Source organism: Cavia porcellus, unplaced genomic scaffold (genome assembly GCF_034190915.1).
Source record: "Cavia porcellus strain 051 isolate PalLab524CR breed Dunkin Hartley unplaced genomic scaffold, mCavPor4.1 scaffold_5, whole genome shotgun sequence".
Lineage (NCBI taxonomy): Eukaryota > Metazoa > Chordata > Mammalia > Rodentia > Caviidae > Cavia > Cavia porcellus.
In genome coordinates this window covers 4,435,746-4,455,476 of record NW_026947488.1, presented here as the reverse complement: position 1 = coordinate 4,455,476, position 19,731 = coordinate 4,435,746, and positions in this window count along the sequence as shown.

Below are 19,731 nucleotides of genomic sequence, written 5' to 3'. Positions count from 1 at the left end.
GCCCACAGGGTCCAACTGGTGCAGGATGGGCTCAGCAGAGGGATTCAAGGGCTATGTTGATCCCCGGGGTCTATAGCAGGCATAGGTGAGGGCACATTGTGGTCACTGGGAGGCAGGGTTGCTGCAGCTTCAGCCCCTGTGCTCTCCTTTGGAACGCGGGTGTTGGAGGGACTTTGCATGCTCCTGGCAGGTCACGCTGTTGGAGAGCGGGCAGCATTGCAGGCAAGGCATGGTCTCCTGGATGAATGGCTGGTTGAGTTGCAGGTCCTGCCTAGTAACCTGGACATGGTGGGAACCCAACCCTGTAGTGAAAGATTGGTGGTTCCTCCAGGATGCAAGCGGGCTCACCGGGGGAGCTCACCAATCTGATGTTTTAGGATACAGAGCAGGCAGGATCCCAGATCCTACCTGGTCTCCGGGACCCAAGGTGGGTGTCCTGTAGGGTTATGGGCCAGGACAGTCCCTTGAATGTAGAGTGAAATTGTGGGCTCATTCGCCAGAGCAGCAAGTTCCACTGAGTGGAAGGACTAGACTGCATGGGGTCCTGGGCCCCGTGCAGTTTCCTGCATGGAGAGCCCTCTGTAGGTAGCTGGGTACAGTCCCGTAGATGTCCTGTGGCCACACTCACAGGACAGCAGACCGCCACAGTATCCAGAATGCAAGAATGGCTTGATCTCAGGCCACCCACTTTCCCTGGACATCAGGAGGCCTCAGTCCTGGAGAGGTCATGGGCCTTGATATTTTCTTGGTGTTCATGGGGTGGGGGTGGGGGTTGTTCATCAGTACAGCCTGATGGATCCCTGGTGATGCCCCAGGATGAAGGGCAGGCATGGACTCAGACATGTCGCGCTCCCCTGTTATTGGACAAGACATTGGTTCAGTGAAGTCACCTTGTAGCCGTGTGTGCATAGCAGGCTCGATGGGTTCCTCGCATGGTCCCCTGAGAGGAGAGCAGTCAGGGTCCAGGACCAGGCACCCTGTCCTGGATACAGATTGGGTGTAGAACAGGGCTCTGTGCTTAGCTGTCCTCACCACACAGGAGCCTCACCCAGGCCCATGCAGTCTCCCCCAGTGGGCTGCTCTAGGATGCGGTCGGTCTCCACTGGCTGTGCGTTATGTATAGAGGACTAGTTGGGTTTCAGGACCTGCACAGTCACCTGGTCGCACTGCAGGCTCATCCTCATGGTTGCAGAACTGCTAGGCTCTCTTGATGGAGGGGGATGGAGGTTGAGAGCTCAGTCCCAGGCCCTGTGCAGTCCTCTGGAAGCAAGGCAGCCTGGCCTAGGTGGCTGCAGACCTACTCGGTTTCCTGGGATTTGCATGGGCATGGCATTGCAGCCTGATGGATGTCTGGTGCTGAGGAGTGGATTCAGGGCAGGCTCAGAGTCGGGGCAGGTGCCCCGCACTGGATGGAGGATGAGGCAGGTCCAGGGCTAGGCCTGTTACCCTGGTGACAGAGCAGCACACACCCTGCATGGATGGCTCATCCACTCCAGGTGGTGAGATGTCATCCACAGGATCCCCCAGGTGGTGCGCAGGTGCCATCCCAGGCAGTGCCTGAAGGTCCCCTGGATACAGAGCAGGCCCAATTGGATGTTCACAGGCTAGGTGCCCTTGAATGAGCGTGGGCTCATTAAGGCACATTGAGTCCTGACAGGGTCCCCAGGACTGAGAGTGGACAGGGACATGGGCCAAGCTTGGTTCTTTGGAGGCAGGGCTGCTGTGGTCCTGGCCACAAATTGTCCCTGGGATCCAGGAAGGGTGAACAGGGACCTCCCAGGTCAGCGCTCTTCCCTGGATGTCAGGTCAGGTCAGTAGGGTGCTTGGAAGCCTGGGGCTTCTCCCCAGACCAGAGTAGGGGTGGGGGGTGGTACAAAGGGGCAGGAGACACCTGCTGGCTAACCTGATGCAGTCCCTCACACAGTAGGCGAGGCTGCAGGCCCGCAGGGTCCACCTGGTGCAGGACAGCCTCAGCAGGGCAGTTCCAGAGCCATGGTGGTTGCCATGTTGAGAGCAAGCATGGGATACAGGCCAGCACAGGGTCAGCCCCAGGGCTGTGCTTGGTCCTCATGGTGTCCTGCTAGTAGACAGTGAGCACCTTCGCAGGCGGGGTACAGTCCTCTGACTTCAAGACTGGCTGGGATCGAGGACTTCTAGGGTACACTGTACACAGAACGAACCCACACTTATAGTGAAAGATTAGTGCACTCCCTCTGGATGCAGAGTTGGTTCACCCATGGGGTGCTCACCAATCCGGTGTGGTCCCCAGATGCAGAGCTGGCATGATCATAGGCCCAACTTGGTTCCCTAGACCAAGGCCAGCTCACCTGCAGTTTTACAGACTGGTGCAGTCCCTTGCATGTATCGTGAATTCCTGGGCTCTTTCTCCAAGATAGTGAGGTCCCCCGGATGGAAGGATGAGCTGGGTCCTGGGCCCTGTGCAGTCCCCTGGATGTGCTAAGGCATTGCAAGCAGGGTGGCAGACCTGTGCAGTCTACAGGACTCAAGAAAGGCTCAGTCCCAGGCAGCTTGCAGTACCTGGGACTTGAGGACACCTCAGCCCTCAAAAGGTCATGGGCTTTGACCTTTTCCTGGTGTTCTGGTGGCAGGGGTGGTTTGGGTGGGGCTCTGCAGTGCAGGCTGATGGGTGCCTGGTGATGCCCCTGGATGAAGGGCAGGCCTGCACTCAGACCTGGTGCAGTTTCCTGCTTAGCGGGCAAGACATTGGGTGGGCAAGGTCACCTTGATGTCCTGTGGAAACTACAGGCAGGTTAGGTTCCTGGCCCGGTCCCTTGAGCAGAGAGTGGTCACAGTCATAGGCCAGGCACCCTCCTCTGCATACGGGTGGGACACAGAGCCAGACTTCATGCTTTGCTGTCCTCACCACACAGGGGGCTCACCCTGGCCTTCTCAGGCTCACTGGAAGGGCTCCCTTGGGGAGCGGGCTGGTTCAGCCTCCAACTGGCAGATCCTGTGTGAGGTGCCCTTAGCAGAGGACAAGCTGGATTCCAGGCCCTGTGCAGTAACCTGGTCACACCAAAGGTTCGCTCTCAAGGTTGCAGAACCATCACTCTCCCTGGATGGAGGTGAGGAGAGGCTGGGGGCTCTGTTCCAGGCCCTGTACAGTCCCCTGGATGCAAGGCAGCCTGGTAAGGATGGTTGCAGGCCTAAGCCATTCCCTGGAGGTGGCGCAGGTTAGGCAGTTCAGCCTGATGGATGCCTGGCACTGTGAAGTGGATTCAGGGCAGGTGCAGAAGCTGGGCAGGTGCACTGACCTGGATGAAGGATGAGCCAGTGTCAGGGCCTGGTCCATTTCCCTGGTTACAGGAAACTCCACTTCATGGTGACTGATCAGTGAGTTCTCCTGCACAGAGTGCCCACTCACCCTGGGTGGTAGCAGATCCCTTCTAGTGAGATGCACCACATGGTGAGCGGGCACCATCTGAGGCCATCCCTACAAAGTCTCCTGGATGCAGCCCAGCCTTGCCCATCTGCTGAGAGGCCAAGGGGTTCCCTGGATGCAGAGCAGCCACGCCTGTGTGTTCACAGTCCAGATGGGTCCAGCTGACCAAGTGCAAGCTTTGCCAGGCAGACCCAGTCCCTAGTACAGTCCCAGGGATGGACAGGCGGGGACAAGAGCACAGCACTGTCCCTTGAGCATAAGGCAGCTTGAACCAAGCACTTCTGGGTCAGCTCTCTCCGCAGAAGTTGGGTGGGCTCATCGGTGATCTTGGAAGCCTGGTGTTTCTCCCCGGATAAGGAGGGTGGTGTAGGCAGGCTCATGGACCGGGTATGGTTCCCTGCTGCAACCCAAAGTGGCTCCTGAGATTAAGGACCATGAGAGGATGTGAAAAATAAAGAAGAGACAAAGCTGGGTTCAGGTGGGGCCCTCATCCCCCTGATGGAAGGAAAGGACCTGCTCAACCACTGCAGCACCTTTATTTATATTCTGGGAAAAACGATGTCACTTTCAGCCCCTCTGCCCAGCAACCCACTGCTTGGACTGTCTAGGGGCTTGCTATTTTCCTGGGCTTCAGCAGATTCTTCACCTGACTGACAGGGGCACTCTTTGTTTTCTGAATAGGGTCGCATCTGGTTCATGTCTTAGATCAGTATCCAGCTTCCACAGCTCCCAACAGTTCCCTGGACAGTAGGCAAGGCTGTAGGGTTAGCTTGGTGCAGGACAGGCCCAGAAGGATGGTTGAAAGGCCATTTGGGTTGCCTGGGATGAGAGCAGGCACCAGCACAGGAACTAGTGTGACACTGTCACTGGGATGCTGGCCTGGAGCAGCTCAGCCCCTGTGCTGTGCTCCTGAATGCAAGGGTGCTGGCAGGCATGGGGGTGGTCCAGGCTGAGTCCCATAGGTGGAGAGGGCGCCATCACATGCAGGGGATAGTCCCCTGGAGGCAGGGCTGGATGGGTTCCAGGCAGTGCTCTGTACCCTGGACATTGGGCGAGCCCAGCCTTGAAGTGTAGTGAGTGCAGGCAGGAATATGCCCTGTCCCGGCGATGACCCCCAGGTAGAATGTGAGCACCATTGCAGGCAGGCACTGTCCCCTGAGCTGCAGGGCTGGCAGTGTAACAGGCCTCTCGAGGTACCCAAGACACAGGACAGACCCACCTTGTAGTGAAAGATCAGTGCACTCCCCCTGGATGCAGGATAGGCTCACCAGGTGGTGTTCACCAATCTGGTATGTTCCCCAGTTGCAGAGCTGGCATGATCCCAGGTCCCAAGAGGTACCCTGGACCCAAGGCAGGCTCGCCAGCAGGGATATAAGCCTGTGTAATCCTCTGAATATAGAATGAACTTGTGGGCTCCTTCGCCAGTCTGGTGACATGCCCCTGATGGAAGAAAGAGCTGGATCCTGGGGCCCACATGGCTCACTGGATGGAGAGTGAGCTCAGGCATGTGTTGGGAGGCTCCGCATAGTCCCCTGGATTTCCTGTATTCTAGCTTGCAGGAGGCAGACCAGCAAAGTCTCCAAGACTAAAGCTGGCAAAGCCCTGGGTCTTGTGTCCTCCCCAGGACATGTGAAGGTCTCAAACTTCAAGAGATCATAGGCTTTGACCGAATAATGAATTGGGGTGGGGGCTCAGCAGTGCAGCTTAATGGATGTCAGGAAATGCACTTGGATGAAGGGCAGGTGCAACTTGGATCTGGAATGGTCCCTTGCTTAACAGACAAGACACTGGATTGGCAAGGTCACCTTAATGTCCTATTGGCTAGCAGGTTATTTGGGGTCCTGGCAAGGTCCCCTGGGGGAGAGCAGGCAAGGTCCTGAGCCCAGCATCCTCCCCTGCATAGGGGTTGGGTGCAGACCTAGGCTCCATGCTTGGCTGTCCTCACCATGCAGGAGGCCTTGGCTGGGCCTTTGTACTCTCACCCGATGGACTCCTCCTGTAGATGTCTGGTTTTTGCCTCCAGCTGGCATTTCCTGAATGCAGTGCCCTGGACAGAGGACGAGCCAAGTTCTGGGCCCTGTACAGTAACGAGTCACATGGCAGGCTCACCACGAGGTTGCCAAAACACCAGCCTCCCTTGATGGAAGCTGGGGGAGGTTGGGGCTCAGTGCCATGCCCTGGGCTGTCTCCTGGATGGAAGGGATCCTGGCCTGGTTGGCTGCAGACCTACGCCATTTCCTGGGGGTCTCTCCGGCTTGGCAGTGTGGCCTGATGGATGTCCAGCACTATTGAGTGGATGCATGGCAGACTTAGAGGTGGGGAAGGTGTGCTGCCCTGCCTGGATGAAGGATAAGCCAGGTCCAGGGCCCGGCCTGTTACTCTAAATAAAATGCTGACAGAGCAATGCACTCCCCAGCAGGGAGGGAGGCCCACCAAGTAGGCCCACATAGTTGGGGTGATAGCAGATCCCATCCCGTGTACTGCCTCAGATGGTGTGCAGGCACCATTCCAGGTCATGCCTTCAAGGTCCCCTGGATGCAAGGAGGGCTCGCCTGTTTGCTCAGAGCCAGGCCAGGTTCCCTGGAGGAAGAGTGAGCCCACCTGAGTTTTCTCAGGCCAGCATGGAGCCCTTGATCCAGTGCAGCCTTGGTGGGGCAGATGGAGTCCAGGTGCATTCTCTGGGATGAAGAATGGGCAGGGGTAAGGGCCAGGCACAGTTCTGATGAGACAAAGCTGGCGCAGCCCCAGGCCACAGGTTGTCCCTCGGCTGCCAGGCTCCTTGAACGGAGTGCTCCTGGGTCTAGGCTCTTCCCCGGACATCAAAGGGGCTCACCAGGATGATGGAAGCCCACTGCTTCTCCCCAGATAGGGTAGAGGGCAGGCATGCTCTCAGGCCCAGCACAGACCCCTGGACAGTAGGCAAGGATGCAGGCCTACAACATCCACTGGTTGCAGAATGGGCTCAGCGGGGCGGTTTGAGGGTCATGACAGTTGCTTGAATTGAGATTGCACATAGGCGCTGGCCAGTTTTGGTTACTGGGAGGTGGAGCCTGTGCAGTGTCAGTTCTCACACTGTCATTCTGAATGCAGTGGTCCTGGCATAAGCATGCATGGTCCTGGCGGGGTCCGTCCTGTGTAGAGAGGGAGCCATCAAGTCAGGTCACAATCTCCCAGCTTCAGGGCTGGCCTGGTTTCGGGCCCCGAGCCTAACCCTGGACAAGGGGCAAACTCACCCTTGTAGTTAAAGATTGGTGGCTCCCCCTGGATGTGGGATATGCTCAGCTGGGGGATCCCAAAAATTCAGAAAGTTCCCCAAATGGAGAACAGGTATGATCCCAAGACCCGCATTGTCATCGGGACCATAGGCCTGCTCACCAGCAGGATTAGGGGCAGGTGAAGTCTCCTGGACGTAGGGTGAAGCTGTGGGCTGGTTCATCAGTAAGGTCACCTCGATGCTGTGTTGCTAGGAGGACCAATTATTATCAGGTAGATAATTGTGATTTTCTGGGCACAAGAAAAATGATGGACCCCTGTCTGTGCACAAGGCCTTGCCATCACAGCTATGGTATAACATACAGAGCCCCATTCTTTGTCAAGTGTATGAAGGCCTGAGGTAGGTCCATGTTTTTTGGACCACAGTGGTATGGAAGTGACCAGCTAATCCCCCTTATTTTGTGAGATAAAAGTTGTAAGTCAGAAGTGAGGAGGGCTGTGACACCATTATGGTGAGTGGAATGAGGGCCCAGATTATAAGGCACCTCACGGTGGCCTTACTACGGGTATTAGATAAAACAGCTGAGGATGGCAGCTGTGGGAGGTTGAGGGCTCCATCCCATGCCCGGGGCAGTCTCCTAGATGAAAGGGAGCCTGGCCTGTTTGGTTGGGGACCTACACCATTTCCTGGGGTCCCTCAGGCTTGGCAGTGTGGCCTGATGGATGTCCAGCACTATTGAGTGGATGCATGGCAGACTTAGAGGCGGGGCAGGTGTGCTGCTCTGCCTGGATGGGTTGTTGTAAACTCCATCTAAGGAGGGAAAGGACTGGGATGCACTCTGTGATGGTGGAAAGGTTTTGTGAGGTAGGTGAGTTGGGGAGTAAGAAGGGTCTCCCATAAATGAGCTCCAGTGGACTTAGGAAAGCAGGTGCTCACGGCAGTGCCCTAAGTCAAGTTAGGGCTCAGGGGAGGAGCTGGGCCAGGGTGGATGTAGCTGGAGAATGAGAGCTGTGAGCTGTGTCTTCAGTGAGCCATTTGCCTTCTCTCCTTTCCTGAGGACACGGCAGGTGTAAGTGCCAAGTAATGTTGACTCCAAGGCATTTGTCGGGTACTTTGAGAGAGGGAAGCTGGGCCATTGTCCAATTGCATAATTTGAAGTAAGCCAAATATAGGAATGATCTCTTGTGTGAGAGCCTTGGTAAATATGTCTTCAGTCTCTTGGGCCATAGGAAAGGCCTTTATTCATCCCTAGGGAGTACATACAAAGGAGGGGATATAGCTAAAGGTTTTGTGTTTAGGAGGGTGTGTAAGATCTACCTGCCAATCTTCACCTGCTGTGTGTCCCCGAAGCTGGTGAGTTGGGAAAGAAGGGGAGGTAGGTGACCTAGAGGGGAGGTCTTGGTGTAAAGATGACAGCAGTGGGTGACCTGATGAAGAATCCTTTTAGAGAGGGATGAGTAATTCCTGCTATTAGGAGTATTATTAGGCTTTAGTGCCTAAAGGAAAGCATCTGTGTAAGTTAGTGATGATGTTTATGCTCTGATGATCTGGGAGGAGAAGTATGTATCCCAGAAGCCCCAACCCTCTGTTTTTCAGTTGTAGGTGGGCTTGTGAATTAGTAGTAATTGCATGGGTGAATACTGAGGTGGGGCACCTTGTGATTATGAGAAAATTGTGAGCGAAGAGAATTTTAAGCCTACAGGGGGTGAGTCCAGTGTGGTGGGGTTTTGTAGATTGGCCATCAACCCCCATAACAGAGACTGTGTATCAGGTACCTCAACCCAAGAACTCCCCAAGAACACTCCAGGTGGCTCTCATGTTGACAAGGAAAGACTGTGGGCAGGCTTGCCCATTGGTTCAGAAGCCAGCAGGGTACCCCAGAGGCTGACTCTGTGTGCTCATGGCCTTGAGAAGCATGGGCTCAGCACGGTGGATTGAGGCCAGAGGCAGTCCTCAGGGCAGAGAGCAGGCGGGCCAGGCATGGTTCTGAAAGACGGGCTGGCACAGTCTTGGACCACTTGCTGTCCCTTGGGTACCAGGCAGCTTGAAATGCACATTCTGGGGTCTGTGCTCTTGCATATTGGACAGGCTCACCAGGGCGCTTGGAAGTCTAGTGCTTCTACCCAGATGAGGGGTAACAGGCACACTCATTGACCCAGCGCGGTCCTCTCTGGACAGTAGACAAGGCTGCAGGCCCTCAGGGTCTGCTTGGTGCAGGATGGGCTCTGCAGGGTGGTTCAAGCCATGGTGATTGCCTGGGTCCAGAGCATGCATGTATGTAGGTGCAACGTGGTCACTGGGATGCGGAGGCACTGCAGCCCCCATGCTGTGCTTCTGAATGCAGGGGTGTATGAAGGAATATGCGCAGTCCTGGTGGGGTCACCTGGGTAGAAGGCAAGGGTCATTACTGTAAGGGAGGCAAAGCTCCAGGCCCTGTCAGGTACCCACCCTTGCAGTGAAAGTTTGGTGCGCTCCCCCAGGATGCAGGGTGAGTTCACCCTTCTACTCAGAGGCTGGCAGGGTTCCCAAGATACAGAGCAGCCCTGCCCATGTTTTCTAAGCCCACTGTGGTGCCCTTGATGGAATTCAGGCTGCCTGGGGTGGATAAAATCTAGGTGAGATCCCTGGGAGAGAAAGTGGGTGGTGATCCTGGCCTGAAGCAGTTCTCTGGAGCTTGATTGGTCCTGGGCCAGACACTGTGCCTCGGGAGCCAGGCCACTTAAACCAGGAGCTCCTTGGTCAGCACTCTTCCCTGGATGTCAGATGGGCTCACTAGGGGGGTTGGAAGCCTGGTGCTTCTTACCAGAATATAGGGATAGAAGGCAGCATGCGTGCTGGCTGGCCCAGCATGTTCCTCTGGACAATAAGCAAGGCTGCAGGCCCACAGAGTCCACTTGCTGCTCCAGGACGGGCTGAGCAGGGTGGTTCAAGGGCCAAGGCAGTCACCTAGGTTGTGAACAGGCATGGGCGTGGGCTTGGTACAGTCACTGTGATTCCACATCAGGGCAGCGTCATCCACTGCGCTGTCCTGAATGCAGTGATGCTGGCATGAGCATGCATGATCCTGGAGGGGTCACGAGGGTAGACAGTGGGCAGGATCATAGTCAGGGTGGGATACCCTGGACACAGGGTTGTCTGGGTTCCAGGCCCCTGTGGTACCCTCGACAATGTGGGAACCCATCTTTGTACTGAATGGTTAGTGCCCTCCCCCTGGATGTGGAGTGGATTCACCCCTGGGAAGCTCACCAATCTGGCTTGTATCCCAGATGCATAGCAGGCATGCATCACATGCCCCCACATGGTCCCAAGGGACGCAGGGTCAGCTGGCTTGCAGGTTCAAGAGCTGACACAGTCTCCTGAATATAGGGTAAACTTGTGGGCTCATTTGCCAGTCTGGCAAGCTATCTGGGTCCCTGAGTCTTGCAGGCTCCTGGATGGAGGGCGAGCTCAGCCTGCTGGGAAGCTTGTTTTGATACCTTGTAGTCCTCCAACCTGACTGGCAGGGTGGTAGATCTACCCAGTCTCCAAGACAGGACTGGTTCAGTTCTGGCCCGCCCGCAGTACCCTGCATGTGTGGACCTCTCGGCCCTCCGAGACCTGGTGTCTGGATTGGGGGGAGGGCTCAGTAGTGCACCTTAATGGGTACCTAGCGATGCGCCTGGATGAAGGACAGGAGTGGACTGGGACCTAGTGAGGTCCCCTATTTATTGGGCAAGACATAGGGTCTGCAAGGTCACCTGGATGTTGTGTGGGCCCCACAGGCCTTTTGGGGTCTAGGTGTGGTCTCCTGGTTGGAGCAGGGGCAAGGTTGTGGGCCCAGCACCCTCCCCTGGATACAGGTTGGGCACAGAACCCAGCTTCATGCTTCGCTTCGCTGTCCTCACCACACAGAGGCCCTCACCAGGGCCTTCTCAAGTGCAATGGATGCGGTCTACTCGGATGGAGGGCAGGTTCAGCCACGAGTTGGCAGATCTGGTGCACGGTGCCCTGGACAGAGGACAAGTCAGGTTCCAGGTCCTGTGCAGTAAGCAGGTTGCAGCATGGATTCACCTTTGGGGTTGCAGAAATTTCAGGCTCCCTGGATGGAGGTGGGGGAGTTTGGGGGCTGGGACCCCTGACCCTGAGCAGTACACTTGCTGCAAGGCAGCAGACACAGGTGATTGCAGGCCTGAGCCATTCTTGGGCACAGTCCCATGCCACGTGCTGTCCCTCAAGTGCCAGGCAGCTTGAACTGGCCTCTCCTGGGCTGTACTCTCCTGGATATCTGACAGGCTCACCAGGGCACTTGGAAGCCTGGTACTTCTCCCCAGGTGCATTGGCAAAGGCGGGAAGGTATGCTCTCAGGCCAGGCTTGGTTCCCCCTAAAGTAGGCAAGTCTTACCCACCAAGAAGGAGATCACACCAGGTCCGAGGACACACTTGCCATCATCCAGGGACATTGCCAGGCACCCATCAAGTCACACTGCTGAGCCCCCACTCTTACCCATGAACACCAGTAAACATCAAGGCCCATGAGCTCCTGAGGGCTGAGGCTCCTTGTGTCCAGGGTACCTCGTATGGCAGTGGTCCGAGACAGTCCTGCGCCCTGGGACCTCACCAGTCTAAACAGCATCTTAGGAGTGAGGCCAGGGGGACCAAGCTGAGCTGAACTCGACTTCCATCCAGATAACTGCATGGGGCCCAGGACCCACCTGATCCTTCCATCTGAGGGACCTCGCTTGGTCGGCAAAAAGCACACAAGTTCACCCTACATCCAAGGGACTGTGCCAGTCCATATCCCTGTAGCCAAGCCAGGCTTGGGTCCCAGGGACCACGTTGGGGCTGGGACTGTGCCCACTCTTTATCTGGAGAACCTGCCAGATTGTTGAGCTCCCCCCACCCCGGACCTTGCCCTGCATCCATGGGGAGAGTACCAATCTTTTACTCCTAGGGTGGGCTGACCCTGTGTCCAGGGACCTCACCCTTCCTGCCATTATGCCAGCTCTCCACCCTGAGGACACTGCTGGGACCCTGCATGCTCCTGCCATCACCCCTGCACTGACAAGTAGCAGGGGACTGTTGCTGTACAGGACCCACATTCCAGTGACTGAAACTGGCCCATGCCCAGGTCCCTGCTCGTTTTAGACCTGAGTGACCTCTAACCGCCTTGCTGAGCCCATCCTACATCAAGGGGACCCAGTGGCCTACTGCATTGCCTAATATCCTGGGGACCAGGCCTGCTCACTGGCCAGCCTGCCCACGCCCCGCTGTGCTGGGAAAAGTGTCAGGCTCTCCAGTACCCTGGTGAGCCTGGCTGATATCTAGGGAAGAGCACCAACCTGGAAATGCCTGGTTAAAGCTGTTGGCATACAAGGCACAGCGGGTGGCCTGGAACCATGCCAGCCCCTCCACAAGAGACCTGCACCAGACCTGCATGCCCACTCACTCTCCATTGTGGGGACTGTAACAGGACACTATCCACACTTGCTGAGCTCGTGCTTGGTATAGGGGACCACGCTGGCCTGCCAAAACACAGGTGGGCCTGATCTGCATCCTGGCCTCTGAGCTGATCGTTGAGCCTGCCCCACATCCAGGGGAACTTGCAGGCATGACCTGGGATGGTTACTTTTTTCTCATTGCTTGGACAAAATACTCAACACTCAAAATGAAGGAAGGAAAATTTTATTTAGCTCACCTCTGAGGTTTCAGTCCATAATCAGTTGACTCCAAGACAGAGTTGCAAGGCATCAGAGCAATGCTTCAATGCAAAGCCACAGCAAAGGAGAAAACAAACTTCTTCTCCTGGCTAATATTGTACATAGGACACCCCTGCCCCCAGTGGCCAGTAGCATTCACAAATCTCCTTGCCCTCCTTTGCAAAGAAGGATTAGGATATCTACAACATCAGTACCCTGGCTCCCTGCTGAGTTTCCCTGTTATGGTCTGTCACAGTCCCTTGGATGTAGAGTGAACTGGTGGGTTCATTCGCCAGTCATGTGAGGTCCCCCAGATGGAAGGAAGAGCTGGTTCCCAGGGCCTCCATGGTTCCCTCGGATAGAGAGTGAGCTCAGCCATCTATTAGGAGGCTCTGCATGGTCCTCAGGACATCCTGTGGCCTGAGTGGCAGGGTGGCAGACCGCTGCATTCGTCAGGATGCAAGACTGGCTCCATCCTGCCCAGCCTATGGTCTCCTGCTATGTGGAGGCCTCAGCCATTGAGAAGTCAGGGGTCTTGACCATGTCCTGTTGTATGGGTTGGGGTGGGAGCTTGGCAGTGTGGCTTGATGGATGCCAGGGGACAGCCCGGATTGAAAGGCAAGCCTTGTCTTGGACCAAGCAAGTGCCCCTGCTTACTGGGAAAGACATTGGGTTCACAAGGTCACCCTGATGGGCTGGGCAGGCAAGTTGAGGTACTGGTGAGGTCCTGTGGGCAGAGAGTGGGTACGACCAACTCCCCTGTATATGTGTTGAATACAGACCTGGGCTCTGTTGCTTCGCTGTTCTCATCATGTAGGGCTCACTGTGGCCTTCACAGGCTCCCTCAACCCGCTCCCCCAAGAAGAGGGCTGGTTTAGCTGTGAGATTGCAGGTATCTCTTGAGGTGCCTGGGACAGAGAATACCAGGGTTTCAGGCCCTGTGTGGTAACCAAATCATACGGTTCTTCACCCTCTTGGTTCAGAACCTCCAGGAGCCTTGGATGGAGGTGGGGGGGGGTGGACATTGGGGGCTGGTGCCAGGCCTTGCACAGTTTTCTGGATGCAAGACAGCATGCCCAAGGATGTTGCAGGCCTAAGCTATTTCCTTGGGGTCATGCAGACTTGGCAGTGGGGCCTGATGGATGCCAGGTGCCATAGAGTGGATGTAGATCAGGTGCAGAGGCGGGGCAGTCAAGGTGCCCTGGTTGGAGGTTGAGCCAGGTCCATGGCCCCACCCAACCCTGTATACAGGGCTAGCTCCCCCTCTCAGTGTCAGGGCAGGTGCTCCCCTGCACAAAGTGCAGGCTCACCAGAGGTGGTGCAGATCCCTTCTTGGGAGTCCCCCAAGTGGTGAGTGTGCACTATCTCAGGTTGTGCCCAAAAGGTCCCTTGGATGTGGGGTGGGTCGCCATCAGCTCAGAGGCCAGTGTGATTCCCTGAATGCAGATCGGGCCTGCCAGTGTGGTTGAGTCCAGTGTTTATCTTGACTGACCACAGGCTCAGTGGGGTGGATAGAGCCCTGGCAGGGTCCGTAGGAAAGAGAGTGGATGAGGATGTGGGCCTGGCATGATCACCTGGAGACGGGGGCCATGCATTCTACTTGTGCTCAGGCGATTGTGCAAGAGGGTCACTGGTATATAGGGCTGGCACAGTGTCAGCCCCCATGCTGCCCTTCTGAACACAGCAGTGCTGGCGTGTGTGTGCACATTCTGGCAGGGTGCCCAGGGTGGAGCCTGAGCAGGATCATATGCAGGGCGCAGTCCCCTGGACACGGGGCTGGCTGGGCTACAGGGCACACAGAGTAACCCTAGCCATGAGGCTATCCCATTCTGAGCGACTTGGATCTGGAATGGTCCCTTGCTTAACAGACAAGACAAGGGATTGGCAAGGTTACCTTAATGTTGTGTGGGCTAGCAGGTTGGTTGGGGTCCTTGCCAGGGGTCCTGGGCGGAGAGCAGGCAGGGTCCTGAGCCCAGCACCCTCCCATGCATAGGAATTGGGCGCCGACCTAGGCTCCATGCTTGGCTGTCCTCACCACGCAGGAGGCCTTGGCCTGGCCTTTGCACTCTCACCGCATGGACCCCCTCAGTAGGAGCCTGGTTTTTGCCTCCAGATGGCATTTCCCGAGTGCAGTGCCCTGGACAGAGGACGAGCCAAGTTCTGGGCCCTGTGCAGTAACGAGTCACATGGCAGGCTCACCATGAGGTTAAAACACCAGCCTCCCATGATGGAAGCTGGGGGAGGTTGGGGCTCAGTGCCATGCCCTGGACAGTCCCCTGGATGGAAGGGAGCCTGGCCTGGTTGGTTACAGACCTATGCCATTTCCTGGAAGTCCCTCGGACTTGGCAGTGTGGCCTGATGGATGTCCAGCACTGTTGAGTGGATGCATGGCAGACTTAGAGGTGGGGCAGGTGTGATGCCTGCCTGGGGGAAGGAAAAGCCAGGTCCAGGTTCCGGCCTGTTACCCTGAATAAAGTGCTGACAGAGCAGTGCACTCCCCAGCAGGGAGGGCAGCCCACCTAGTAGGCCCTCGTATGCAGGGTGATAGCAGATCCCACTCTGTGCCACACCCTAGATGGTTTGTAGGCCAAATCTCAGGTCACATCTGCAAGGTCCCCAGATGTGGGGCAGGCTCGCCTGTCTGATCAGAAGCAGGCAGGGTTCCCAGGATGCAGAGCGGGCCCACCTGAGTGTTTGTAGGCCAGCGTGGTGCCCTTGACCGAGCTCAGGCTTGGCCGGGTGGATGGAGTCCTGGCCCAGTCCCTGGGATGGAGAGTGTCCAGAGATGTGGGCCTGGCACAGTTCTGTTAATGTGAGAATAGCCCACTCTCAGGCCACAAGCTGCCCCCTCAAGGCCCAGGCAGTTTGACAGGAGCAAACCCAGGTCCTCATGTTTGCGTAGATGTTGGACAGGCTCACCAGTGCTCTTGGAAGTTTCAAGCTTCTCCTCATATGGGGTAGGGGAAGGCAGGCCCAGCACAGTCCTCTAGATAGTACGCGAGACTGCAGGCCTACAGTGTCCACTTGGTTCAGACAGTCTCAGCAGTATGATTCCAGGCTCATGACAGTTGCCTTGGTCAAGTTTGGGCACAGGCACAGGCCAGTTTTGGTCACTGGGAGTAGAGCCAACCCAGCAACATTCCCTACAATGTCCTTCTGAACACAATGATCCTGGCACGAGCATGTGTGGTCCTGGGAGTCCCCCCTGTGTAGAGCGGACAACTTCATTTTAGAGCAAGGTCTCCTGGACCAAGAGCTGCTGGGTTCCTGGCCCTGTGCAGTGTCCCTGGACAAGGGACAAACATCTCTCTTGTAGTTAAAGATTGTTGGCTCCCCCTCAATGTGGGGTAGGTTCACCTGGGTGGATCCCACAATTCAGCATGTTCCTGGGATGGAGAGCCAGTGCAATCCCAGGACCCACGTGGCCCTCAGAACCCAAACCTGGCTCACCAGAAGGATTATAGGCTGGTGCAGTCCCTTGAATGTAGAGCTTTTTTCACCACTCCAGCAAGGTCCCCCGGGTGAAAGGATGCCACATTATCCTGAAGCAGATAATCTGGATTTTCAAGGCAGGAGTAAAATGATGGACCCCTGACTGGGCACGGGGCCTTGCTATCAGTGCCTGTGATTGAATATAGAGATCCCCATTCTATGTCAAGTGTAGAGGTGCCTGAGGTCCAGGTGTTTTGGATCACCAATGGTATGGAAATCACCAGCTAATCTCCCTTGTTTTGTGAGATAAAAGCTGTAAGTCACAGGTGGGGAGGGCTGTGACACCATTATGGTGAGTGGAATGAGGGCCCAGATTATGTCACATCACAGTGGCCTTGGTACGGGTGTCTGACAAAACAGCTGAGGATGGAGAGTCAGGAGCATCAGCCCATAGAAAAGAGAAAAGCACTTTCTGTGGGGTTGGAAGTCTTCTGGGAGGACAGCCCGGAATCCAACAGCAAAGAAAACAACTAACAGGAGGTGGGAGACCAGAAACCAGGTGGGAAAGCCCTGCGTGGGGAAGCTCAGAAGTTTGGTCAGATGAGGGAAAGATGGGTGGGGACAGGAGGTGTGGTGACCACACTGAGGGTGAGAGTTTGGGGTTTCCAGTGTCCAGGTTGTCAGGGCACCATTTAGCCTGGGTGATGTGGAGCCAGGAAAAAGGCTGGGAAACTTGATGGCTGTTGGTGTCATGAGGATGACCCAGTAGGGTCCCATCCACCGGGGCTATATTCCTGTGGGCCTAGAAGATTTGAGGAACATTAAGTCCCACAGAGTTATTGGAGGTTTGGGGGTTTGATCATCTATTGGTTGTGGGAAACATAGACTAATGCGTTGTTGTAAAAGACATCTAAAGAAGGATTGGGATGCAGTCTGGGGTAGGGCAAAGGTTTTGTTTTTGCTGCCCTTCTGTAGTACTGAAGACACATAAATCCACATCTAGGAGACCTCCTTGTGGGGCCTGAGGACCGAGATCTGAGTTTTTCAATTTGACCTCGATGTCAGGTGCTGCATGGGAGATGAAATAGGAGTTCTAGCATAAGGGTCATGATGACCTTTGATATTGCACTTAAATCTCCATCTCGGATAGAATGGTCTCTTCAGTTACTCATCTCTATCGACTACATAAGACATTTTCATCCAATTTGTTGCCATTTAATGGGATGTCATTCATGAATTTTGTGACATTGTTCGGACTGATTAGTGTCTAAGCATCTCAAAGTATAGTGGCACATACATAACTACATTACAGAAATTTTTGTTTAAAACATTACTTGACTTGTGACCTCATGTTGGTTTAACCTGAAACTTCTGTCACAAGCAGCTGGAGCAGAAGAGAAAAGCAGACCTCTGATCTGAAAGATCTCAGTCATCATACACAATCCCAATTATAAATCTGAATTGTCTTAGCCACATGGAACTTTTGTATGAGAGCATCTGTAAATCAAAAATCCCACATTATATTAATTTTTTGATGATTACCAATATGAACATATTGCAATAATATATTTTCATAACTTTAGTTGGGGTTTTTGTACATCAATTAACAAAGTCAACTTGAAACAAGAATCAGAAGGAATGTGACCTTTTATACCTGTGAAAGCAGAGACAGTAAAGCAAAGAGAGCCATTAGGAAGTCACAGGGATAAATCACAAATTGGAGCTCTTTGACATGATGACATGGGCTAGCAGCGAAGGACCCTAAGCACTATGAGACATGGGATAGGTAGGAGATGAGGGTGAGGACCACTATTGCCTTGGTGAACCAGCAGGGTCACCATAAGGCACAGTCCCTGAATGCAGGATGAGCTCCTGCACATTCACAGCTCCAGCAAGGTCCCTCGTATAGAAGTACAAACTGGGTCCTGGGCCCCATGTGGTTCTTTAAATGGAGGGCGAGCTCAGGCACCTGTTGGGAGGCTTAGCAAGGTCTGCTGGATGTACCTGTGGTCTCACTCCCAAGGCATCAGAGGAGCATGGTCCCCAGGACATAAGACTGGATGGGTCTCTGGCCGCCACTCAAGGTTTCCTGGACTGAGGAGCCCTCAGCCCTCAAGAAGTCACAGACCTTGAGAATTTCCTAGTGTTCTGGTGGAGGCAAGTTCAGAAGCCTGGCTTGATATGCCTGGTGATGCCCCTGGATGAAATGCAGGCATGAACTGAGACCTGACATGGTACCCTGCTTAGTGGGCAAGACAACAGGTTTCAAGGTCACCTTGTCATGTAGGCCTGGGAGGCCTTTGGGAGTCCTAGAGTGGTCTCTGAAGAGCAGGCATGGTCAGGGCCTATCACCCTCCCCTGGATACAGCTGGTATGCAGAGCCAGGCTCTATGCTTCGCTGTCCATTCCATGCTAGGGAACTCACTCCGACCTTTGCAGGCTCACAGAATTCACTCCCCCAAGACAGGATGGGTTCAGTCACATACTGGCATGTCCCGGGTGTGTTTTCCTGGAGGAAGAAGGAGCCAGGTTCCAGATCATGCATTATAACTTGGTTGCACTGTGGGCTTGCCCTTATGGTTGCAGAACCACCATGCTCCCTAGAGGTAGTAAGCAGTAGGGGACTGATCCCCAGGCCTTGTGCTGTGCCCTGGATGCAAGACAGCCAGGCCCGGTCGGTCATTTGTCTAAGCTGTTTCCTGGGAGTGTCATGGGTTCTGTAGTGCAGCCTGATGTTGCCTGGCGCTGAGAAGTAGATTCAGGGCAGGCACAGAGGCTGGGCAGAAGGGCTGCCCTGGATAGGAGATGAGCCAGGTCCAGGGACAGGCCTGGTACACTGGTGACAGAGTAGCACACACCCCTGCATGGAGGGCAGCCCACACCACAGGCCGACCCACTCCAGGCAGTGAGATATCATCCACAGGGTCCCCCAGGTGGTGAGCAGGCACCATCCCAGGCAAAGACTGCAAGGTCCCCTGGATACAGGGGGGTCTGCCTGCATGTTCACAGTTCAGCTTGGTGCCAGGGACCCTAAGCCTGCTCACTTGCAGATTTACAGGCCATGGCAGTCCCTTGGATGTAGGGTGGACTCCATGGGCTCATTTTTCAGTCCAGCAAAGTCCTCTAGATGGATGGACAAGCTGGAACAGGGACCCCAAGCCATTCCCTGGATGGCAAACTCCACCAACTGCTTTTGAGCTCTGTACAGTTTCATGAATGTCCTGTGGCCTCATCCTCAGGGTAGCAGACCAGCGAGACAGGATCTAGGACTGTCTCCTTCCCCGACCTCACACAGTTCCCTAGATGTGATGAGGCCTAGGCCATCAAAAGGAAAGAGGCCTTGATCATTTCCTGGTATTTGAGCAGGGTAATCTTAGCAGTGCAACCTGATGGGTGCCTGGCAAATGAAGGGTATCTAGGGATGAAGGGCAGGCATGGACTTGGACTGGGTGCAGTCCGTTGTTTAGTGGGCAAGGCACTGGGTCAACAAGGTCACCTCGATATCGTGTGAACTTGGCAGGCCAGTTGGGGTCCTGACATCATCACCTTAGCATGAGGAAAGCAGACATGGTGGCAGAATAGGCACCCTCCCCTGGACATGGGTGGCACACAGAACCTGGCTCCTTCCTTGACTGTCCTCACCATGCAGTGGAGCTCATCAGGGCCTTCACAGACTCACCTGATATGATTCTCTGGAAGTAGAATGGGTTCAGCCATGAATTAGCAGGTCCCCAGCTAGGTGTCCTGGCTGGAGAACAAGCCAGGTTCCAGGCCCTGAGAGATAACCTGGTCACCCCTCAGGCTTGCCCGTGAGGTTGCAGAACCGACAAGCTCCAGGAATGGAGCTGGGGAGAGGTTGGAGGCTAGGTCCCAGGCCCTGTGCAGTCCCCTGGATGCAAGAAAGCCTAGCATGACAGGTTCGCAGGCCTAAGCCATTTCCTGAGGGTGGTGTGGGCCCAGCAGTGTGGATGCCTGGTACTGTGGAGTGGATTCAGGACTGGTGCCTA